This window comes from Pristiophorus japonicus, chromosome 9, assembly GCF_044704955.1.
Source record: "Pristiophorus japonicus isolate sPriJap1 chromosome 9, sPriJap1.hap1, whole genome shotgun sequence".
NCBI lineage: Eukaryota > Metazoa > Chordata > Chondrichthyes > Pristiophoridae > Pristiophorus > Pristiophorus japonicus.
Window position 1 is genome coordinate 115270303 of NC_091985.1, and position 25981 is coordinate 115296283.

General features: G+C 48.0%; 1 pseudogene; it reads right to left on the reverse strand.

The window, feature by feature from the left end:
* Positions 1-25981, reverse strand: part of LOC139272666 (uncharacterized) — a 45525-nt pseudogene that overhangs the window by 1192 nt on the left and 18352 nt on the right.

The window sequence follows — 25981 nt, forward strand, 5'->3', positions numbered from 1 at the left end:
TGCACTCTGGGGCTACCATATTACAATCTTTCCTCCGGATTCCATCCGCGCCTTGTTTAGCTCCCTGTCTTTGCCATTCATCTTTATCCTGCTGTATGGTTGCCTCCTGTACTTCAAACATATTTACTTCCGGCCCAAATGCACAGGCGCTTATTTTAGCCCGTAGGCCCCCTACTTCTGCCGCTCGCTTAGCTGCCTCATCCGCCCATGCATTCCCTTGCTGATGTCTGTCAGTAATTTTCTTATGGGCTTTGATCTGTACTATTGCACATTCCTGGGGCTGGAGGGAAGCCTTTACCAGTTCCTTAACTATGTTCTCATGTCAAATTGGTCCTCTCCCCAATGTCATACAACCTCGCCGACACCAGGCTACCATAGTATCGTGGACCACCCCAAATGCGTATTGGCTGTCTGTATATATATTTACTCTTTTACCTTTTTCCCATTTGAGGGCTTCTGTTATGGCGACTAATTTGCCACTTGGGCCAAGAGGCTCCCTTCTAACTGCCCAACTCCCCGTGTTTGCCCTTCACCATCTACTACTGCCCACCCTGTTTGGGGCATTCGGTCGATGTATAGATGGGACCCGTCTCCGTAAAGGTCCATTTCTGCTCCCTCGAGTGGCTCTTCTTTTATCGAGCTACTTTCCTCTGCCCCCTCGATCGGGTTACGTTCATGAACGTGGCCTTCTGTAATGATCCATCCTGCGGGGTTGTTACTGCTATCTTTTACTATTGTTACTGTGCTGCTCGGGGGTATTAGTACCGCTTCCCATGTCGCTCTTGCGTCTGACATTGTTCTCAGTCTCCCCGTGTTTAGTAGCTCTACCAGGATATGTTGCGTATGTAGGATAATTTGTCCTGACATTACTATGGGTTCACTAATTCTGACTGCCCAGGCTGCGCAGTCGAGAGTGGCTACACATCTAGATAATCCTGCAGCTACAGGTTGTTGCTTAGTGGAGTAATACACCACCAGTCGTTACCTGTCCCCATGTTACTGGGTCACCACCGCATTATAGTGGTTTTTGCTGTGGTGATTATAAATGTGGAAGGGCTTATTCTGGTCTGGTAGTCCCAGGGCGGGGGCGCTCAGAAGGGCCTGTTTCAGCTGTTGAAATGCCGCTTATTCGGAGCAGACGTCTACCATTTCCTGGGAGGGCATTCCCCCTTTTACCAAATCTTGTATGGGCTGAGCCATTTCTGCATATCCCGGGATAAAGTTCCAACAGTAATGAAATAGTCCTAATACCTGTCTGACACCCTTTACGGTCCCTGGCTTTGGCATCGTAGTAATGGCCTCCTTCCTATCCTCGGGCATCTGCCTTTTCCCATGTGTTACTACGTACCCTAGGTATGTGACTTGGCCCTTCCCTATCTGGGCCTTTTTTGGGCTGGCTTTCAGCCCTGCCAGTTGTAAAGCCCCAAGCACCGTGGTCAATGCCAGCACCTGCTGTTTCTCCGTGGCGGATGCTATAAGAATGTTGTCCACATATTACAAGAGGATACTTCCTTCCCCTACATCTATTGGCTCCAGGACCCCAGCCAGTGTCCGGTGGAGTATACTTGGGCTGTTATGGAATCCTTGGGGCACTCTAGTCCATGTATACTGCTTTCCTTTTACAGTGAAGGCGGACTTCCCTTGTGACCCTTTGTCTAAGGGTATGGCCCAAAATCCATTTGCTATATCCAATACGGTGAATATTTTATGTTCCGGGCCCAGGCCATTGAAAATCGTTGTCGGGCTGGCCACTATCGGGTACTCCCGGAGTGTAACTTTATTTAAGACAGTATAGTCCATTGTCAGCCTATATGAGGCGTCTGGTTTCTTTACCGGCCATACTGGTGAGTTGTTTGTAGCTATTGTTTGTCTCACCACCCCTTGCCTTTCCAATTCTTTCACTATCTGAAGGACAGCTGCTTCAGCATCGGGCTTCAGCGGGTGTTGCCTGTGGGCTTTATGTTCTGGGCCTGGGATCTTGACTGCCCCGGGCCCCACCAACTCACAGTCCTGTTTGTGTTGGGCCCATAGGGCAGGGTATAACTGACATATACTTCCCCAAGCACCCTTTGTTTCCCACTCGGGATCTATTGGACAGATCCCAGGCACCTGATGCTGCTGATGGCCCGGGTGGTTAAATTTACACTGAGTTTGGTGCTCGTCTCCCCAGACTACTCGGTTACTCTGGGGGTCTATTAATACCCCTATTTCCCTTAATGTTTCTATCCTAATATGGTGCCTTCGGGATTGAGGCAGCACCAATACTGGGTGGGTCGTATTATCCCCTGTACTTCCAATAGTACAATTTCACTTAAAGTTGCCTTTCTGTTACCTCCTCCCACTCGTTGCATGCTGATCGTTTCCTTAGTAAGGGGTAAGTCTAGATTACTTATGGATATTGACGCTCCCGTGTCTATCAGCATCCCACAATGCCAGCCTCCTAACACTGCGCTAACAAACATTCTTGGGTCTTCTCTTTGTGGTCCCACATCTTCACCAGGGGCCAGTAGCCCCTATTGAGTGGCTGCCAACTGTAGCATACTTAATGACATCCTCGTTAGCAAGCGTCTCTTGCTGGGGGGATGGTCGCAGAGTCCGCTGAGCTTCTCTAAGGAGCGCTACCACTTCTCTCTTGGTCAGGGGTGGTTCTCCTCCTGGGGCTCCTCTAATCTGCCGGGTCCCTGTCCTTCCGCCCCTCCCCCTTAGCCCAGCATTTCCTCGCTGTATGGTCTAATTTGTCACAGTTCTGGCACTTCGGCCTTGATTGTCCACCCCTCCCTTGAGCCGCTTTTATCTGCTGGCACTCTCCACTAAAGTGGCCATCTTTTCCACAATGAAAACAAGTCAAGGGGGCTGGGTGTAGTTTTCCTTCCTCACTCGTTCCTTCCGCAGCTGCTGCCACTGCGGCCACATGCGCTTCTACCGAAGCTACTTTCCTTTTCTGAGTAGCATCCAGCTCAGACGCCAGTCTGGACAAGCCGTCATAGTTTTGCATTATGACTAGCCCTGTTTTTAATATGTCTTGGTGTGCAGTACTCAACCCGCCTTTGTATATTTTTAGGAATGCTTGATTATCCCTGCTGGGGTTCAGTATTCCCGAGTACACTTGGAAGCTCAACCATTTCCGCTCTTCATAGTCATGTGCGGATTGCCCCTTGTTTTGAGTGACCCTCATGATTATTCCCCAGTTTATGGGTATTGCTCCTGCTACCCAAGTTACGTTTGCTTTAAACGCCTGATATTCTGCCTCCGACTGCGCAATGGTGGGGGCTATCATCGCACACCAAGTGTCGTTGTCCCAACTGTTGCCACATTTTTTTCAGTCATTTGTGCTCTTACTAACTAACGCTTCCACATCTCGGTTGTGAAGGCTGTGGCATATTTTTCTTTTCCATATTTTCTGCAAAAAATCTTCAGTACTTCATCTCCTCTCCAACTTGGATAACATTTGTAATAACTTCAATGTGCCCCCGGGTGACAGTGATACATAGGTGGTTTTTATCTGAGGCGTCATAGCGTTTATTGCGGGCGTGCCAAGGTTGCCTCTGGCAGCCGGTACCGCTGGGACAGCTGGGGTGCCGGGTACAGATTCTACCTTGATCGGGGCTATCCGTACCTTCTGGTATGGGGGAGGCCCACCTTCTCTTCCCCAATCGTCATAGTCTGGATTATATTTGCGAGCCTTATCGGCCAACTCATCCAACTCTGGTCCCCCACTATTCTCTATTTCTATTGTGTTCCTAACACAGATGAGGCTGCACATAGGGAGGTTAAAGTATGAGTGACCTCAGTCTTTAATAAGACACTCCAGAGTGAGGAACGGGCCTTAGGGGCCGGCTTATATACAGTGCTCCCAAAGGATGCTGGGATCCCTTGGGACTTCAGGGGATAAGCTCCCTGGTGGAGGAACATGGGAGTGCACGCTTTACAGATACACAACATCACTCTCCCCCACAAAGTCAAAGTGAAAACTATTTACAAGGTGAGGCGGCCGGGAGCCTTTCTTTCCCTAGTGGACCGCCTCGGTACAAATGTCTCTTCTGGTGTGTTGGCTGTGCCCTCGCTGGGCTGGCATGTTGTTGGCCCTGCAGGGCTGCTAGGTGAGCCTGGCCTTGCTGGGCTGTTGGGCGTGATGGGTTCGATTTCCTGGTCCGGCGTGGTGTCGTTGATCCTTTGGGTGTGTGTTGTGGGCTCGTAAAAGGTGGTGTCTGCTGTGGGTTGTTCAGGGCAGTCTGTGAACCGCAGCCTCGTTTGGTCCAGGTGCTTTCTGCAAATTTGTCCATTGTCTAGTTTGACTACAAACACCTTCCTATTCCCTTCTTTAGCTATCACCGTGCCCGCGATCCACTTGGGACCATGTCCATAGTTTGGCACATACATCGGGTCATTCAGATCAATTTCCCGTGACACAGTGGCGCGACCATTGTTTACATTTTGTTGCTGCTGCCTGCTCTCTACCTGATCATGCAGGTTGGGGTGAACCAGCGAGAGTCTGGTTTTAAGTGTCCTTTTCATGAGTAGCTCAGCCGGGGGCACTCCTGTAAGTGAGTGGGGTCTCGTGCGGTAGCTGAGCAGTACTTGGGACAGGTGGGTTTGGAGTGAGCCTTCTGTGACTCGTTTAAGGCTGTGTTTGATGGTTTGTACTGCCCGCTCTGCCTGCCCATTGGAGGCTGGATTAAACGGGGCCGAGGTGACATGTTTGATCCCATTGCGGGTCATGAATTCTTTAAATTCGGCACTGGTGAAACATGGCCCGTTGTCACTGACCAGTATGTCAGGCAGGCCGTGGGTGGCAAACATGGCCCTCAGGCTTTCAATGGTGGCGGTCGTGGTGCTTCCCGACATTATTTCACATTCAATCCATTTTGAAAAAGCATCCACCACCACCAGGAACATTTTACAGAGAAACGGGCCCGCATAATCGACATGGATCCTCGACCATGGTCTGGAGGGCCAAGACCACAAACTTAGTGGTGCCACTCTGGGTGCGTTGCTCAACTGAGCACACACGCTGCATTGCCGTACACAGGACTCTTAAGTCAGAGTCGATACCGGGTCACCACACGTGGGATCTGGCTATCTTTATCGCTTTCATCATTACTATACCCGGGTGTGTGCTGTGGAGATCCGAGATGAACATCTCCCTGCCCTTTTTTGGTAGCACTACACGGTTACCCCACAACAGGCAGTCTGCCTGAATGGACAGCTCGTCCTTTCGCCGCTGGAACGGCTTGATTGGCTCATGCATTTCATCGGGGATGCTGGCCCGGCTCCCATGCAGTACACAGTTTCTTACTAGAGACAGCAGAGGATCTTGGCTGGTCCAAATCCTAATCTGGCGGGCCGGGTCAGGTGATTTATCATTTTCATACGCTTCCATGACCATCAACAAGTCTGCGGGCTGCGCCACCATCAACAAGTTTGCACACTACGCCATTTCCACCCCCGTGGTGGGCAATGGTAGCCGACTGAGAGCATTCGCACAGTTCTCGGTACCTGGCCTGTGGCGGATTGTATAGTTATATGCTGATAGCGCGAGTGTCCACCTTTGTATGTGGGCTGAGGCATTAGTATTTATCCCTTTGTTTTCAGCGAACAGGGATGTGAGGGGCTTGTGATTGGTTTCCAGCTCAAATTTGAGGCCAAACAGGTACTGATGCATTTTCTTTACCCCGAACACACACGCTAATGCCTCTTTCTCAATCATGCTGTAGGCCGTCTCGGCCTTAGACAAGCTCCTGGAAGAATAGTCGACAGGTTGCAACTTCCCCACAACGTTAGCTTGTTGTAATACACACCCGACTCCGTACGACGACGCATCACATGCTAGCACAAGTCTTTTACACGGGTTATACAATACAAGCAGCTTGTTGGAGCATAAAATGTTTCTGGCTTTCTCAAAAGCAATTACTTGGTTTTTCCCCATATCCAGTAATCACCTGTATGCAATAACACATGTAGGGGCTCTAAGAGGATGCTTAACCCTGGTAGGAAGTTACCAAAATAGTTGAGGAGTCCCAAGAATGACCGCAGCTCTGTGACATTCTGTGGCCTGGGCGCATTCCTGATAGCCTCTGTCTTGGCATCTGTGGGCCGAATGTCGTCTGCCGCGATCTTTCTCCCCAAAAACTCCACTTCTGTTGCCATGAAGACGCATTTCAACCACTTCTGCTGCAGCCCTACACGATCCAGTCACTGGAGGACCTCCTCCAGGTTTTGTAGGTGCTTGGCGGTGTCCCGACCCGTGACCAGTACCGACTTGAGTAGCCTCTCCATGTTTCTCTGGAAGATCGCTGCAGCTGACCGAATTCAAAACGGGCATCTGTTGTAGATGAACATTCCCTTGTGCGTGTTGATGCAGGTGAGGCCCTTCGAAGACTCCTTCAGCTCCTGCGTCATGTAGGCCGAAGTCAGGTCGAGCTTGGTGAACGTCTTGCCTCCTACCAGCGTCACAAATAGGTCGTCTGCCTTAGGTAGCGGGTATTGGTCCTGTAGCGAGAAACGATTAATAGTTACTTTATAATCGCCACAAATCCTGACCGTGCCATCACTTTTGAGTACTGGAACAATCGGGCTAGCCCACTCGCTGAATTCCACTGGGGAGATGATGCCCTCGCGTTGCAGCCTATCCAGCTCGATTTCCACTCTCTCCCTCTTCATGTGAGGTACCGCTCGCGCCTTGTGGTGAATGGGTCGTGCCTCTGTTCCAAGTGGATCCGCACCTTCGCCCCGGAAAAGTTTCCAATGTCTGGCTCAAAAAGGAAGGAAATTTTTTAAGAACCTGGGTACATGAGGCCTCATCGACATGTGATAGTGCTCGGATGTCATCCCAGTTCCAGCGGATTTTGCCCAGCCAGCTCCTTCCAAGCATTGTGGGGCCATCGTCTGGGAGAATCCAGATTGGCAGTTCATGCACCGTGCCCTCATGGATGACCTTGACCATGGCGCCGCCCAGGACAGTGATAAGCTCATTGGTGTACGTTCTTAGTTTCGTGTGGATGGGGCTCAAGGCTGGTCTGAATGCCTTGTTGCACCACAGTCTCTCAAACATCTTTTTACTCATGATGGATTGGCTAGCGCCAGTGTCCAGTTCCATGGCTATGAGTAAGCCATTCAATTTTACGTTTAGCATTACAGGTGAACATTTCATCGAAAATGTGTGCAGCCCGTGTACTTCAGCATCTGCCTCCTCTCTCTCAGGCTTGAAATTGCTTTGATCCACCATGGACCGATCTTCCTCTGCCATGTGGTGGTTAGCAGGTTTTGCAGAGCCTGCAGCTCGTTTGCAAGTTCATTGGAGGTGCCCCATTGTTCCACAGCTCTTGCAAACATACCCTTTGAAGCGGCATGAATAGGCTGAATGGAAGCCTCCACAATGCCAACAAGGTGTGAATTGCCTTGCATTCATCCTTTGTTGGGGACTCCGAGTCATCTGGATCATTGAGGCCTGCTGGCAGTTGCAGACTCGTGGTTTCTGCCCTGTACATTTCTGCTCGCAAACACAGTTCCAGTTAATTTATGAACATTGCTAGCACTTGTGTGCTGAGAGATTTGTTTGGTGTTATCACTGCTGGACATAAATGCCTGTGCTATCGCAATGGCCTTACTGAGGGACGGTGTCTCTACAGTCAAAAGTTTTCGTAGGATGGTCTCGTGGCCAATGCCCAGTACAAAAAAGTTTCTGAGCATTTGCTCCAGGTAGCCATCAAACTCACATTGTCCTGCAAGTCGCCTTAACTCGGTGACGTAGCTCGCCACTTCCTGACCTTCAGATCACTGGCACGTGTAGAACCGAAAGCTCGCCATCAGCACACTCTCCCTCGGGTTAAGATGCTCCCGAACCAGTGTACACAGCTCCTCATACGACTTATCTGTAAGTTTCACCAGAGCCAGAAGATTCTTCATGAGGCTGTAGGTCGGTGCCCTGCAGACTGTGAGGAGGACCGCTCTCCTTTTTGCAGCGCTTCCTTCTCCGTCCAGCTCGTTGGCCACAAAGTACTGGTCTAGCCGTTCGACATAGGCTTCCCAGTCCTCACCCTCTGAGAACTTCTCCAGGATGCCCACAGTTTGCTGCATCTTTGCATTGGATTCGTATTCTCGTCGCCAGTTCTTGTGTTCCTAACACAGATGAGACTGCACACAGGGAGGTTAAAATAACAGTGATCTCAGTCTTTAATAAGACACTCCATAGTGAGGAACGGGCCTTTGGGGCCGGCTTAAATACAGTGCTCCCAAGGGATGCTGGGATCCCTTGGGACTTCAGGGGATGAGCTCCCTGGTGACGGAACATGGGAGTGCATGCTTTACAGATGCACAAAATTTCTTCACTTAAAAGTTCCAGTGGGGGATATATTGGTAGGCAGTGGGGTAGGTGGCACTGTAGGTCACCCAGTTACTGCTGCACATGTTGTACCATTCCTACTGCTTACTTCCGCCTCTTCCATCTTTTTTATTTTAGCTTTTAGTTCCTTTATTATCTTATCCTTTCTTTCCATCTTTTTATTTTGTTCCCGATAGCAGGCTAATACTAATCTATGAGCCTGGTCCCTTTTATTTCTTGGCTGGCACTCCCACCACTTCGCCTGCCTCTCTGTTGGGTCGTCTGGTTGCCATCCCTTTTTCTTCATTCCTTCAATTAGTTTCATGTTTTTATCTGCTAGCATTTTCCCTACAGATCGCTCGGGTCCCTAGTTGTATCCGCCGGCCATTTCTAAGATCACTAAGGGGCTACCTTTCCCTTAGTGGGCTACTCTTGTACCTCCTTCACATCTCCTGACCGATACTTGTTCGTTAGTACTGCGCCCCGGTTGACCGTGTTAGAGCCTACTCAAACCCCAAATCATCCTTATTCCTTGGTCTCTGTCCTCTCCGTGGCTCGTTTATTTGTTCTTTCTACAGATTTCCTCCTTTCCCGTAAACAGTCATTCAACTCTAACTTGTAGGTGGTATTTAAAAGGTACTCACGCCAACAGCTCACATCGTTTTGGGTCAGTGAGTCTGTATCCTGCAAACTATGCCAGTTGATGGGGAGAATCGCCCATCTCCTCTCGTAACAAGCCCGGATTCAACAGACCATGGATAAGTTTCAACCATCTTTTATTCCAGCACGTGCAGGGGGAGCATCTCACTTCTCAGCCGCCTGAGAGAGGATTTCCACCGAACTGTTCAAATTACACCTTAATTATACAGGTTTTGACACGACCTTAACAGTGATGTGATTGGTTGTACCAACGCATGATCGAATACCCATTTGTTCCCTTTTTGCAGGTGTCACTCGCCTTATATTGTTATATGGTTGTATTAGTTCCTCTTTGGATTTTTTTACTGCTCCCTTGAGCTCGAGGTCAATGAGTGGTCATCTCATAGCTCTATTGTGTTTTATGCATACGTGTGGTTTTAAGCATACCTCTTGTTTAGCCAGCTCAGTGCCTTCACAATAGCCAGATAACATCTTTGATAATCAATCTTGCCCTTACACTCCTCTTAACATTCTCTGCTCTAAGGAGAACAACCCCATCTTCAATAGTCTTGCTACATAAATTAAGTCTCTCATCTCTGGTACCATTCTAGTAAATCTCTGCACCATCTCCAAGTCATTGACACATTGACATAAAAGCAGGGAAGTCTTGCTACAGCTATATAACCTATTGGTGAGGTCACAACTGGAATACTGTGTGCAGTTTTGGTTTCCATATTTACAAAAGGATATACTTGCTTTGGAGGCAGTTCAGGGAAAGTTCACTAGTTTGATCCCGGGGATGAGGGGGTTGACTTATGAGGAAAGGTTGAGTAGGTTGGGCCTCGAATAGAATGAGCAGTGATCGTATCGAAACGTATAAGATTATGAGGGAGCTTGACAAGGTGGATGCAGAGTGGATGTTTCCACTAATGGGGGAGACTAGAACTAGAGGGCATGATCTTAGAATAAGAGGCCGCACATTTAAACAGAGATGAGGAGAAATTTCTTCTCTCAGAGGGTTGTGAATCTGTGGAATTCGCTGCCTCAGAGAGCTGTGGAAGCTGGGACATTGAATAAATTTAAGACAGAAATAGACAGTTTCTTAAACAATAAGGGGTTATGGGGTGTAGACGGGGAAGTGGAGCTGAGTCCATGATCAGATCAGCCATGATCTTATTGAATGGCGGAGCAGGCTCGAGGGGTCGTATGGCCTACTCCTGTTCCTATTTCTTATGTTCTTATGTTCTTATCTTTCCTAAAATGTGATGTCAAGAATTGGCCACAACACTTCAGCTGAGACCTAACCAGTGATTTTTAAAGGTTCAGCACAACTTCCTTTGATATCACACTCCCATTTCTGGTTTCTAACTCAGTGCCGGCTCTGGACTGCTAAAGATGCCCAACAAAGTGCTCACAGCTTGGGTATGGAACTTTAGTGGCAATAGGACTGGATGAGAACTGGATGGTGTTCAATTCCCACAATTCAAAAAAATCTGGCAATTTGTGGATTGATAACCATAAAAAATTCTGGATTGAGGAAAAAACCTAATCGTGCCATTCGGGGAAGATACCCTGCCTCCCTTCAGTCCCAGACTACGTGGATGATTCTTGAAGGAAGTGCACTACCCCTCCAGTCCCACAGTAATTGATTAATCCCTGAAAGGAGCAGTTGACCCCTCCAGTCTCACTCTAAGCGGTTAATGCCTTTCGTGAGCTTATGGGGGCTTGACTCCTAGCCAGGTCATTAACATTATTTCCTCATTAATATAATGCTCAGTGTGCCCAGCTATAACCAGGGATACCGGGGTTCAATTCCCCAACATGGAGAGATGTTATTGCTATCAAAAATAAGATTGTATGGAATTGGATGTAGCCTGTTGAATTGGAAATGGATTGGGAAGTATGAGTCAGAGGGATAAAGCGTATGTACTCAGATTAGTGGGAAGTCGGAGTCAGGAGCAACAAAGTTTTCATAGGGCTAGAACCTCCACTTTTTTTGCATGTTTAATGCCCACTTAATGCCCATTTTACGACTGAAATGATGTATAACGCCCATATAGCGCCCATTTTGACACAAAATGGAAACTGACGGGCATTTTTAGAAAACTTATTGCCGAGCGTTACTTTCCCCATGTGGTTAACGCCGGGAAAAAATATTACTGCCGGCCCACTTTTTTTGGGCAGAATCATCAGAATGAGTGAAACCAACGGCCATAATATCGCCCAGCGTTACTTTCTGCACAGAATTAACGCCGAAATTCAATACTATCGCCCGCCCACTTATTTTTGTTGTAAAGAGCACATTTGGCAAAACTAAAGCCCAGGAGATCGCCCACTGTCACTTTCCCCACCTCGCACACACATCGCCCACAATATCGCTCGCCCACAAAACCGCCCAAAAAAAGTGGAACTGTTCTGAACGAACGACAACGGTGTGGCTGACATTTTTAAAATCCCATTCTTACATGAAGAGCTGAAATTTGAACGATTTACCTGAAAGAGCGTTGATGTGAGTGACACACACTGCTGTGTATGTGCAGCTCAGACATCAATGGTGCCCATCACCTTGATGCCAGTTAAAGTTTACGTTGATTGATGTTAAGTTGTATTTAACCCTTTCATGTTAAGGAAACATAGAAACATAGAAAATAGGTGCAGGAGTAGGCCATTCGGCCCTTCGAGTCTGCACCACCATTCAATAAGATCATGGCTGATCATTCCTTCAGTACCCCTTTCCTGCTTTCTCTCCATACCCCTTGATCCCTTTAGCCATAAGGGCCATATCTAACTCCCTCGTGAATATGTCCAATGAACTGGCATCAACAACTCTCTGCGGCAAGGAATTCCACAGGTCACTCAAAGAAATTTCTCCTCATCTCAGTCCTAAACGGCTTGCCCCTTATCCTAAGACTGTGTCCCCTGGTTCTGGACTTCCCTAATATCGGGAACATTCTTCCCGCATCTAACCTGTCCAGTCCAGTCAGAATCTTATATGTTTCTATGAGATCCCCTCTCATCCTTCTAAACTCCAGTGAATAAAGGCCCAGTTGATCCAGTCTCTTCTCATATGTCAGTCCAGCCATCCCTGGAATCAGTCTGGTGAACCTTCGCTGCACTCCCTCAATAGCCAGAATGTCCTTCCTCAGATTTGGAGACCCAAACTGAACACAATATTCCAGGTGGGGCCTCACCAAGGCCACGTACAACTGCAGCAAGACTTCCCTGTTCCTATACTCAAATTTCCTTGCTATCAAGGCCAACATACCATTCTACCAACAAGGCCTTCTTTACCACCTGCTGTACCTGCATGCCAACTTTCAGTGACTGATGAACCATGACATCCAGGTCTCGCTGCACCTCCCCTTTTCCTAATCTGCCGCCATTCAGATAATATTCTGCCTTCGTGTTTTTGCCCCCAAAGTGGATAACCTCATATTAATCCACATTATACTGCATCTGCCATGTATTTGCCCACTCGCCTAACCTGTCCAAGTCACCCTGCAGCCTCTTAGAGTCCTCCTCACAGCTCACACCGCCACCCAGTTTAGTGTCATCTGCAAACTTGGAGATATTACACTCAATTCCATCATCTAAATCATTAATAATAATGGCACTCCACTAGTCACTGCCTGCCATTCTGAAAAGGACCCGTTCATCCCGACTTTCTGCATCTTGTCTGCCAACCAGTTCTCTATCCACGTCAGTACATTACCCCCAATACCATGTTCTTTGATTTTGCACACCAATCTCCTGTGTGGGACCTTGTCAAAAACCTTTTGAAAGTCCAAATACACCACATCCACTGGTTCTCCCTTGTCCACTCTACTAGTTACATCCTCAAAATATGCCAGAAGATTTGTCAAGCATGGTTTTTCTTTCATAAATCCATGCTGACTTGGACCAATCCGATCACTGCTCTCCAAATGCGTTGCTATTCATCCTTAATGATTGATTCCAACATTTTCCCCACCACCGATAATTATCCGTTTTCTCTCTCCCTCCTTTTTAAAAAAGTGGTGTTACATTAGCTACCCTCCAGTCCATAGGAACTGATCCAGAGTCGATAAACTGTTGGAAAATTATCACCAATGCATCCACTATTTCTAGGGCTACTTCCTTAAGTACTCTGGGATGTAGACTATCAGGCCCTGGGGATTTATCGGCCTTCAATCCCATCAATTTCCCTAACACAATTTCCCACCTAATAAGGATATCCTTCAGTTCCTCCTTCTCACTAGACCCGCGGTCTCCTAGTACATCCGGAAGGTTATTTGTGTCTTCCTTTGTGAAGACAGAACCAAACTACGTGTTCAATGGGTCTGCCATTTCTTTGTTCCCCATTATAAATTCATCCGAATCCGACTGCAAGGGACCTACGTTTGTCTTCACTAATCTTTTTCTCTTCACATATCTATAGAAGCTTTTGCAGTCAGTTTTTATGTTTCCGGCAAGCTTCCTCTCGTACTCTATTTTCCCCCTCTTAATTAAACCCTTTGTCATCCTCTATTGAATTCTAAAATTCTCCCAGTCCTCCGGTTTGCTGCTCTGTCTAGTTAATTTGTATGCCTTTTCCTTGGAATTAATACTATTCTTAATTTCCTTTGTTAACCACGTTTGAGCCACCTTTCCCCGTTTTATTTTTACTCCAGACAGGGATGTACAATTGCTGAAGTTCGTCCATATGATCTTTAATGGTTTGCCATTGCCTATTCATCGTCAACCCTTTAAGTATCATTTGCCAGTCTAATCTAGCCAATTCGCACCTCATACCATCAAAGTTACCTTTCCTTAAGTTCAGGACCCTAGTTTCTGAATTAACTTTGTCACTCTCCATCTTAATAAAGAATTCTACCATATTATGGTCACTCTTCCCCAAGGGGCCTTACACAACAAGATTGCTAATTCGTCCCTTCTCATTACACATCACCCAGTCTAGGATGGCCAGCTCTCTGGTTGGTTCCTCGACATATTGATCTAGAAAACCATCCCTAATACACTCCAGGAAATCCTCCTCCACCGCATTGCTACCAGTTAGGTTAGTCCAATCAATATGTAGATTAAAGTCGCCCATGATTACTGCTGTACCTTTATTGCACACATCCCTTATTTCTTGTTTGATGCTGTCCCCAACCTCATGACTACTATTTGGTGGCCTGTACACAACTCCCACTAGCGTTTTCTGCCCTTTGGTATTCCGTAGCTCCACCCATACCGATTCCACATCATCCAGGCTAATGTCCTTCCTTAAAGTTGCATTAATTTCCTCTTTAACCAACAATGCCACCCCGCCTCCTTTTCCTTTCTGTCTGTCCTTCCTAAATGCTGAATACCTTTGTATGTTGAGTTCCCAGCCTTGGTTACCCTGGAGCCATGTCTCCGTGATGCCAATCACATTGTATCCGTTAACTGCTATCTGCGTTGTTAATTCATCCACCTTATTCCGAATACTCTTCGCATTGAGGCACAGAGCCTTCAGACTTGTCTTTTTAACACACTTTGACCCTTTAGAATTCTGCTGTAAAGTGACCCTTTTTGTTTTTTGCCTTGGGTTTCTCTGCCCTCCACTTTTACTATTCTCCTTTCTAGCTTTTGCTTCTGTCTGCATTTTATTTCCCTCTGTCTCCCTGCATAGGTTCCCATCCCCCTGCCATATTAGTTTAACTCCTCCCAAACAGCACTAGCAAACACTCCCCCGAGGGCATTGGTTCCGGTCTTGCCCAGGTGCAGACCATCCGGTTTGTACTGATCCCACCTCCCCCAGAACCAGTTCCAATGCCCCAGTAATTTGAATCCCTCCCTTCTGCAGCACTGCTCAAGCCACGTTTTCATCTGAGCTATCCTGCGATTCCTACTCTGACTAGCACGTGGCACTGGTAGCAATCCTGAGATTACTACCTTTGAGGTCCTGCTTTTTAATTTAACTCCTAGCTCCCTAAATTCGTCTCGTAGGACCTCATCTCGTTTTTTACCTATATCGTTGGTACCTATATGTACCACGACAACTGGCTGTTCACCCTCCCTTTTCAGAATGTCCTGCACCCGCTCCAAGACATCCTTGACCCTTGCACCAGGAAGGCAACATACCATTCTGGAGTCTCGGTTGCGGCCGCAGAAACACCTATCTATTCCCCTTACAATTGAATCCCCTATCACTATAGCACTCCCACTCTTTTTCCTGCCCTCCTGTGCAGCAGAGCCACCCACGGTGCCATGGACTTGGCTGCTGCTGCTCTCCCCTGATGAGTCATCCCCCTCAACAGTATCCAAAGCGGTTTATCTATTTTGCAAGGGGATGACTGCAGGGGACTCCTGCACTACCTTCCTTGCGCTGCTCTTCCTGTTGGTCTTCCATTCCCTATCTGGCTGTGTACCCTTCTCCTGCGGTAAGACCAACTCACTAAACGTGCTATTCACGTCATTCTCAGCATCGTGGATGCTCCAGAGTAAATCCACCCACAGCTCCAGTTTCACAACGCGGTCCGTCAGGAGCTGCAGGCGGATGCACTTCCCGCACACGTAGTCGTCAGGGACACCGGAAGCATCCCTGACTTCCCACATAGTACAGGAGGAGCATAACACATATCCGAGCTGTCCTGCCATTGACTTAACCCCTAGATAAACTTAATCTGGCAACAACAAGGCTAACGGTTACTTACTGATATAGAAAAGAAAAGAGAAAAGCTACTCACCAATCAGCAGCCAATCACTTACCCCCTTGGCTGTGACGTCACCTTTCAATTTCTTTCTACTTCTTTTTTGCCTTCTCTCCCCGCTGAAGCTGCACAAGCCCCGCCTTTTATAGGCCTCTCCGAATCCCCGAACTCCCGCCTCTCGACTGCCGCTGCCTCTCGCTGCCGCTGGGCCTTTTGTAGGCCTCACCAACGCCACGAACACCCGCTTCTCAACTGACATGCTTTTGTGCAGCTTCAGCGGGGAGAAAAGGCAAAAAAAGAAGTAGAAAGAAATTGAAAGGTGATGTCACAGCCAAGGGGGAACCTAGGAATCAACAGTGTGTAATGGTGCAGCTATCTGAGACAATGCACAACAAAGTTATGTTCAACAACATAAATGTTATACCAACATTGGTCTGAAATCATAAGTACCCCCACGCACACCCCACTTTTTCCACCGTTGACATCAATCACATGTTCAACATGTCCAGCAACACAGAATACAAAGGCAAAGCTGGAGCGTGGTCCATAGCCCCCATACATTGCAACAAATTGCATACACCCAGATGGAGATATAACACCGCCATCACCTGCGGACATGCACCTCACTTTTCTTCCCCCCTCCCCTTCTTCTCCCCACCTCTACCCCTCCCCCTCCTTGCTCCACAGCACCTGGCCGAGGAGCTCCTCAGTTGATGTTTCATTGGGGCGGGTGAAGGCAGAAGCGGTCGTTGCATGGGTACGGGAGCGGGGGATGCCGAGGGGACAACAATTTCTGATGCAGAAGCAGGATCTTGGTCCTTGCTCTCATCCGTCGTTCGCAGTGGTGGTCTGGAACCTAGGGGTGGAGTGCCGCGCTCGGGGATCACTGGGAGGTCTGTGGCAACAGTGTTCCTGGCTATCGCATCCAGGACCTCCGCCATCCATGGAATGTACTCGGTCATGGTGGCTAGTTGTTGGGATATGTCCCCCAATGCATTGATGAGCTGGTCATCAATGTCTACAGTTCTCCTGGACAACTGTATCATCTCTCCGCTGTCATGTGGCATTCGTGGAACAGACCTGCCGCGTCCATGGGACCTCCGCAGGGTCGGCACCGTCCTGGGGACAAATGGAGTGCCCTGTGGCTAGGTGCTTAGGGCCGGTACCTCCAGAGTGGAGGTGGGAATGACGGGAGGACCACTAGATGGCCTAGGGATGGAATGGCTTCTGGAGCGTGGCGATGCAGGTTCCTCGAAATCCGCGCCCTCATCAATGGAGAACAGACCCAACGGATTGATGGGTGAGAATCGGAGCTCCTCAGCACCAGATGTAGGATTGTCCGTCGACTCCTGCTCCGCGCCCCCACCTTCTGGCCTCTGTGACCTTGCCTGGGGCCGCGCTGCTGGCTGAGCTGAAAAACACAAATTAGGTTATTAGTGCTAGGGTCACAAGGTGAGTCCAGCGCTACACACAGCATATGCACGACAAAAGCACCACCGCTCTCAAAATCATCGCAGACATTACGTTTCATGACCACCAACACATTTGCATTCCAATGATTTTCATTAGGCCATCATTATTTCCATGACAATTTTAGAAATCATCTATCATATATGAATGTTCAGCTTTGAGTGGGTGTGGCATCTATTGACTTTACATTACGCAATGGTGTAAGCTTTACTCACGTGGCATCACTTCAGGGTCTGCAGATGCATCCGTGGCTGTCCGGGGGTGCTTCCCCACGAGTGAGAGCACATGCTCCTCCATGTCAGTGATGTAGCTGGGGACTGGTGGCCTCCACCTGTTCACCTCTGCATGGACCTCATCGTCGATAGCTTCTTCTGTAAAAGGTGACAGGACGACATGGCATGAGATCATTGCGTGATATCATTGCTAGGTACGTTCACAGACACTGATACAACACATAACCAACAGATGTAATCATCATTATTATGAAAATGATCCTTCTTTACCTAAAGACGTGCACCGTGACCACAGGCTTTGAGTAAAACATTCCCGGTAAAAGTGAAAGACCTCACATCTGATGATAGTCACTCATGACTGTTACAAATCAAATTATATAAATACATAAGTACATGTAAATCAATGTAATACTTTTGCGGATCCCACAGGGTTATTCCATCGTTTGCGGCATTGGTTGCCCTCACGCACCTCGTTGGTCGCCGACGAGACCACCTCTTTTATCTCAGTCCATATCTTCTGGTATGCCTTTGGGGTGGGCTTCTCACCCCCTCCTTGTGTCAAATCACCCCAGCGTAATTCGACCTCCTGCCTCATCCGAGAACCTCTTTTGCGCCCTCCAATGTGCTCCTCTCCCACACTGCTCTCTCCAGCGACAGTCTCCACAGCATGCTGTGATGCCTCCTCCTCTCTCTCCATTATTCAGTCAAATATATGGCTGTTAACAGCTAATTTTTGTTTGCCTACTTGCTGTGAAGCTCTAAAGTCTCCCTCCTTCCTCCCAAAGCAGCCACACCACACACAGACACACCTTCAGTCCCTCTGAGCTCCCTCTCTGTCTCCTTTTCTGCGCCTTGTCCTCCAGAATCCAGTTGCCATGCCGTTGCTAAGGATGGTCTCATTTTACGGCAGAAGGTCAAAAAAATTTAACACTACCGCCCATTTGATACCGTTCACGGTGACGCCCATTTTCAAAAATGGAAACTATGTGCTTTGAGAATGGGCGAGAAGCCGGTGATCTGAAAACCCTTTTTTACCGTCCACGCCAGAAATGGGTGATAAGCACAAAAGTGGAGGTTCTAGCCCGTAGAGTCTGGGATGTGAGAGTCCCCTGAGAATAAAGGTCCCTCGCACCGATAGACAGGTGACTCTCTGTCCTTCTATTTCTGTGTCTCTATCTCTCTCTCTGTTGGTGTCGCTCTCTCTATGGGCTAGATTTTCCACTTTTTTTGCATGCTAAACGCCCACTTAACATCCATTTTACCACTGAAATGACGGAAACGCCAATATATTGCCCATTTAGCCACAAAATCGAAATTGACGGGCATTTTTCGGAAACTTATCGCCGAGCGTTACTTTCCGCATAACGCCAGGAAAAAATAATACTACGCGCCCACTTTTTTTGCATGGAATCATCAGAATGGGCGAAATCAATGCCCATAATATCGCCCAGCATTAGCTTCTGCATGGAATTAATGCCGAGATACAATAATACCGCCCGCTCACATTTTTATCGTAAAGATCACATTTGCTGAAACTAACGGCCATGAGATCACCCAGCGTCACTTTCACCACCTTGCACACGTATTGCCCACAATATCGCTCACCCAAAAAAGCGCCCGGAAAAAGTGGAACTAACCGGAACTAATCACAGTGTTATGGACGCTATGTTCTACATCACATGTCGCATTCTTTAAAAGGCTGCTCTGCTTCAACCTCAGGGGAGTTCGGATGTACTCTGGAGGTATTTGGAGGTGATGTGAACATCTGTACAAACATCTTTACCATATTGTGAACGATTGGAACTTAATAGGTGTCTTCGTCGGGACATTCATTCTTTGTGACCAATCGGTGGAAAACAGAGAGCTATTGCAATGGGGCCTGTCCTTTCTCAGCCTCTCTTGATGACCAATTACATGTTGCAGACTTGACATGGCTGAAGGTACGCTCCACAGCATTATGTGCCCAATGTAAGACCTGCCAAACTGATGAGGAGGACCAGACGTTACACCCCCAGCATCGCCCCCACCCCCCGCAAGTACAGGGACAAGCGGTCTTACCTCGACTTGCCCGACACTACCTGCCTTCGGAGACTGCGTTTCCACAAAGAGGTTATCACTGAGATATGCCGGCTCATAAGGGGAGATCTGCAGCCTGCCACTTGGGGACTGACACTTGTGGCTAGAAATTCCTTTCAGCCCACCAGCGCCCGATTGCCACCTAAAAAAAACACTAATGCTGGGAAGATTATCGCTGGCGATAACGTCCCGAAAAGAAATGTTAAAATCCACCCAGGGAAAAATATGGGCCTTACACCCCCAATCTGGGCAGAAATGTGCAATTTCAGCTAGATTGGGCGGTGCCTAAAGAAAATGGGCGAAAAATTTTAAAATCTATAAAAATTTACACCGAGGCTGTGGGTAGGGTCTAACATCAAAAAAAAAATTAAAATAATTTTTCAAAAAAACGGAACTAAAAAAATCCAAAAAACATTCCCAAGACACTTTTAAATTAAATCACCCCAACAAATTTTGAAAATAAATAGTAAAAACCCAATCACTTACCTTTTACTTGCAGACCTACTTACCTACCGCCCAGCACCGCTGATCCTCGTGGGCGGTTTCTAAAACAAAGTTTTATACTTACCTACGAGTCCCTGCTCAGTCAAAGATCGCTCCAGGGCGATCTGTGGACGATGCAAGCCGGCATCCTCTTCCCAGCAGGACTTCGAAACCGCCAGCATGCCTCAGCTGGGGAATTTTTCGCCGACCTGGTTCTTGCCCAAAATGGCCAATACCACCAAGAAACCGGGCGGTGAAACATTGCAAATTCTAGCCCATGAAGTAGCAACACAGGCTGGAGGAATGGGTGAGGTGAGGGGAGAGATTGCGGGACTGTCATTAGAGGTAGCAACACTGTCGGGACAGATGAGAGAGGGGATGTCAGAGGTAGTAGCAGCAATAAGCGAGCACATCCAGGCTGTCATTGCTGCCACTAACATTCTAACCCCCAGACCAAAGTCAGGGGTTGATCCACAGGCTGAAGAAGAGTCCGAAGAGGAACCTGGGCTTTCCACAATGACGTCTGCTAGCTCTGTCCCTGTCGCAACCAACCAACAACAAACGCGCTGTCAGAAAGAAAACAGAAAAAATCTTGTGAGTCAGCGGGGCGAGGAAGCAAAAGTCTACAACAACGGATAGGGGTAGAGGCAGTAACAGGGGCAGGAGTGGTGCACAGCACTAAGGGGGAGGAGAGATGGCTTGTTTGTTTGTTTCTTCATTGAAAAGTTTGATACAAAATTTATTAAAGTTAAAAGATAAGTTAAGCTAAGTACAACTGTACTATACAAATATTTAATAAACATATTTATTTTATACATTTAACCAGAATCCTGTACATTATTTTTTTAATCCAGCACTAGAATATCTTTCTAGCTGATGTCACGGATTCAACAGGCCAAATGGCCTCCTGTGTTGTAACCAAACTGGGTAAAGTTAAGAAAACTATTTCATTAACTTGAAACTACAAGCACTAATATATAAAATTTGTAATAAAGGCATCAAAATATATCAAAAATAATCTAGTGAATGCTGTTAACTTTATTATAAAATATGTAGTTTAAAAAAAAATAAGTTTAAATGAAACGGGCAGGTTCTATATACTGTGATCCTTTCCAACGTGCCTGGAGTTTGTTGTTCAGTCTGGCGTGGAGGATCTTCGGCCAGGGATTGCAACAGGTCGGGTTGGGTGCGTGGAAAAGGCTCTTCTGGATGTTTATTTTGCAATGTGCCTGGAGTTTGTTCTTCGATGGAAAAGGCTCTTTTGGAAGTTTATTTTTGCCTGGTTTATTTTTACCTGAAGTTTGTTGTTCAGTCTGGCGTGGAGGACCTGCGGCCAGGGATTTCAGCCGGCCAGCACCTATTTCATTAACTTACGGTAGGCATTTTAAAAACGATCTCTAAAGTCTCTGTGCCGTTTTTTTTAAAAAACCAGTGATGTGGATAATGGCTTAAATGGCCAGAAATGGCGCAGAATCACTTTTCTACGTAGACCAGCGCCAAAATATCTGGCGCCAAAAACTGGTGCTGATGGTCGGCACCAGCACCAAAACTTTGATGAAAATTTACACTGAACCATTACGCCAAAGAAATCGCCGGGCGCCAAAAAAACGGTGCTCAATGATGGCGAAAATATGAGCCTCCGTCCCTGTCTCTCTATTTCTCTGTCTCTATCTCTCTGCCCCTGTCTCTCTTTCTCTGTCTGTCCCTGTCTCTCTCTCTCTCTGTCCCTGTGTGTGTGTCGCTCTCTCTCTCTGTCCCTCAGTCCCCCTCTATCTCTCTCCCCCACTGCCCCAGTCTCTCTCTGTCTCTTTCTCCCTCTGACCCTGTCTCACACTCTGTCCCTGTCTCTCTCTATCCCTCTTTCTCTATGTCCCTGTCTCTCTCCCACGCTCTCTCCCCCAGTCTCTTCCCCTCCATTCCCCCCTCCCGCCTCTCCCCCACTCATGCCCCTCCCCATCCCCTTCCCCCATTCCCTTTTTCCCCGATCCCCTCTCTCCTCACCCCCTTCTCCACTCTCCTACTCTCCTTCCTCCCACTTACTCGCTTTCCCTCTCCAATCTTATCTCTCCCTCCCTGAGGCTCAGCTCCATAGAGGGTTCCTATGCGCAGTCCTCACAATTTACTCTCCCACCCATCTCTGTATCATCAGCAAATTTGGCTACATTACACTTGGTCCCTTGATCCAAGTCATTAATATAGATTGTAAATAGTTGAGGCCCCAGCACTGATCCCTGTGGCACCCCACTAGTTACTGTTTGCCAACCGAAAAATGACCCATTTGTCCCGACTCTCTGTTTTCTGTTAAGCAACAGTGCGGCCCGGCAGCTCAGGGGGAACAGTGGTCAGGACGTCCCGAAGTGCTTGACAACCTATGAAGTACCAGAGGGAAATGCGCCGGCCAATTTGCACACATAAGGCCCCACAAATAGCATCGTGATAATGAACAGACCATCTGCTTCCAGTGATTTAGCTGAGGGATAAATATTGTCCCAGGACACCTGGGTGAACTTCCCTGCTCTTTTATCAAATGTGCCATGGGATCTTCTATGTCCCGATGATAGTCACTAATAAATCAAACAAAGGATTCAAGAGAAACTTCTTTACTCCGAGCGTGGTGAGAATGTGGGACTTGCTGCCGCATGAAGTGGTTGAGGCGAATAGCATAGGTGCATTTAAGAGAAAGCTAGATCAGTACATGAGGGAGAAAGGAATAGAAGGATATGCTAAAATGGGGAGCTCAAGTAATATAGTAGGAGGATGCTCGTATGGAGCAGAATCACCGGCATTGACCTATTGGGCCAAATGACAGGTTTCTGTGCTGTAAATTCTGTAATTTTGCAAAATGTCCACCTGATAGGGAAGAGGGGTCCTCGGTTTAATATCTCATCCAAAAGACAGCACCTCCAAGAGTGCGGATCTACCTCAGTACTGGCATCGGAAAGTGTCGGCCTGGATTATCGGGCTCTAATCAAGGACGATTAGGGATGGGCAATAGATGCTGGTCTTGCCAGTGTTGCTCACATCCCATGAATTAATTAAATGAGCCTTCTAATTAAAAGATCAAACTCATTTATTTGATAATTTCACCCCCCAGTCAGAAAAGTGGATGTTTGCCTGTTCATTTTCTGTGTACTTGTTAACAAATCAAGGAAAGGTTGTTTTGGGAGTATTGCATTCATATTGCCGCCTAAACCGCGTTGCATTGTGGGGAGATATAGTTCCAACCCCTGAACCCTGACTTCTGTCCACCCTATAAATATGGCCAACATGCCACCAGCCTCTCATGAGGGGTAGCTTGCCTGTTGCTGGATTGTGGCTCGATGGGCAACAGCCACAGACTGAAGGAGCAGAGCGACCGGTGCCCAAATTTCAACAAGTGGATGACATGTGAATGGAGCCACGCAAAGTGTAGTGGGGGAATTCTTCCAGCCCTCAGAGATTTCCACCCTCCTCCAATTCTGGCTTCTTGCACAGTTCCACCATCGGCATCCGTACCTTCAGCCGCCTAGACCCCAAGCTCTGCAATTCTCTCACTAAACCTCTCCCCAAACCTCTACCCGTCCCTCTCTCCTTCTTAAAACTGATCTCTTTGACCAACTTTTGGTCATCTGTCCAAATATCTCCTTACCTGGCTCGGTGTCAATTTTTAATGCTTCTGTGAAACTGTCTTGTTAGTGATATACTAATTGAAGTATGGTGGAGAGGCACTGTTGGCACGAATACATGACCTCTTCTCTGGAGGGAGGAGAGCATGCCGGGAGATCTCAGAGATGCAATGATGGTGACCATCTTTAAAAAAGGGGACAAGTCTGACTGCGGCAACTACAGAGGAATCTCCCTGCTATCAGCCACTGGGAAAGTCATCGCTAGAATCCTCCTTAGCCATCTTCTCCCTGTGGCCGAGGTGCTCCTCCCAGAGTCACAGTGCGGATTCCATCCCCTACGGGGCACAACGGACATGATTTTTGCAGCACAACAGTTGCAGGAAAGATGCAGGGAACAGCGCCAGCGCTTATATATGGCCTTCTTCGACCTTACAGAGGCATTTGACACTGTCAACCGTGAGAGTCTATGGAGCATCCTCCTCCGCTTTGGATGCCCCCAAAGGTTCATCACTATCCTCCGCCTGCTCTATGACGACGAGCAGGCGGTGATCCTTAACAACGGGTCCATTACAGACCCAATCCACATCCGGACCGGTGTCAAACAGGGCTGCGTCATCGCCCCAACCCTCTTCTCAATCTTCCTTGTTGCCATGCTCCACCTCACAATCGACAAGCTCCCTGCTAGAGTGGAAGTAAAGTACAGAACCAGTGGGAACCTGTTCAACCTTCACTGTCTCCAGGCTAGGTCGAAGACTGATACGTCCTTACTATACAGTATAAATGCACACGAGGCCCATGCTTGAGAGAAGGTCAGTCTGTGACTTGTCCTTTATTCCTTAGCACACAAATGATGAAGATGGGTGGAGCTTCCCCTTTTATATCTGAAAGTCCAGGTTAGGAGTGTCTCCCACCTAGTGGTCATTGTTCTCACAGTGTACAACTTAGGTCAGATTATACATGGGTTATATTGCTGGTTGAATACATGACATCACCTCCCCCCCAAAGTCTTATTGGGATTACAGGTTGAGTCTCTCTGGTGGTTTACGCTCTCTTGTAGAGTGCCTGAGTTGGGGCTCCAGTTGTTGGGCGCTGGCCTGAGTGTCTGCTGTTTGCGGTGCCTCAGGCCTATCCAGACTGCCCACAGTGATTGGGCTCTCCTCCCTTTGGTTCCGGTGTGTGGTCACCTGTGGTGGAGTGAACTCTACATCGTGTTCTTCCTCTGCTTCTTCTATGGGGTTGCTGAACCTCCTTTTTGTTTGATCCACGTGTTTGCAGCAGATTTGTCCATTGGTAAGTTTAACTACCAGAATCCTATTTCCCTCTTTGGCAATCACAGTGCCTGCGAGCCATTTGGGCCCTGCAGCATAGTTGAGGACAAAAACAGGATCATTTACATCAATACATCCCGCCCTCGCATTCCTATCATGGTAGTCATATTGTGTCTGGCGCCTGCTCTCGACAATTTCTTTCATGGTGGGGTGTATAAGGGATAGCCGGGTTTTGCGCGTCCTTTTCATTAGCAGCTCTGCGGGTGGAACCCCTGTGAGTGAGTGTGGTCGGGATCTATAGGCCAACAGGAGGTGTGATAAGCGCTTTTGTAGGGAATCCCCTTGGATTCTGAGCATCCCCTGTTTGATTATCTGCACTGCTCGTTCTGCCTGGCCGTTTGAGGCCGGCTTGAATGGTGCCATTCTGACATGGTTAATTCCATTGCCTGCCATGAAGTCCTGGAATTCGGTGTTTGTGAAGCACGGGCCATTGTCGCTGACCAAGACGTCCGGTAGACCGTGGGCGGCGAACATTGCCCGTAGACTTTCTACCGTGGCAGAGGGTGTGCTTGAATTTAAAATGTCACACTCGATCCATTTGGAGTAGGCGTCTACTATAACCAAAAACATTTTTCCCATGAAAGGACCTGCGTAATCCACATGGATGCGTGACCAAAGCTTGGCGGGCCATGGCCAGGGGCTAAGGGGGGGCTTCCCTGGGCGCATTGCCCAGCTGGGCACACATGTTGCACCTGTGAACACAAAGTTCCAGATCTGCATCTATCCCTGGCCACCAAACGTGTGACCTGGCAATTGTCTTCATCATGACAATGCCCGGGTGCTCATTGTGAAATTCTCTGATGAACGCATGACTACGCGTTTTTCCCATAGTAGGCAATCGGCCTGAATCGAGAGTTCATCCCTGCGCCTGTGAAATGGTTTAAATTCCTCAGGGCATGCCCTGTATGTGGCTGCCCAGTCCCCATTCAGGACACATTTCTTGACTAGAGACAATAGCAGGTCTCTATTTGTCCAGACTTTAATCTGACGGGCTGTCACGGGTGAGCCTTCGCTTCCGAAAGCTTCAACAGCCATGACCATCTCAGCAGCATGCTCGGTAGCCCCCTCAGTGATGGCTAGTGGGAGCCTGCTGAGTGCATCGGCGCAGTTTTCGGTGCCCGGTCTGTGCCGAATTGTATAGTCATAGGCGGCTAACGTGAGTGCCCACCTCTGT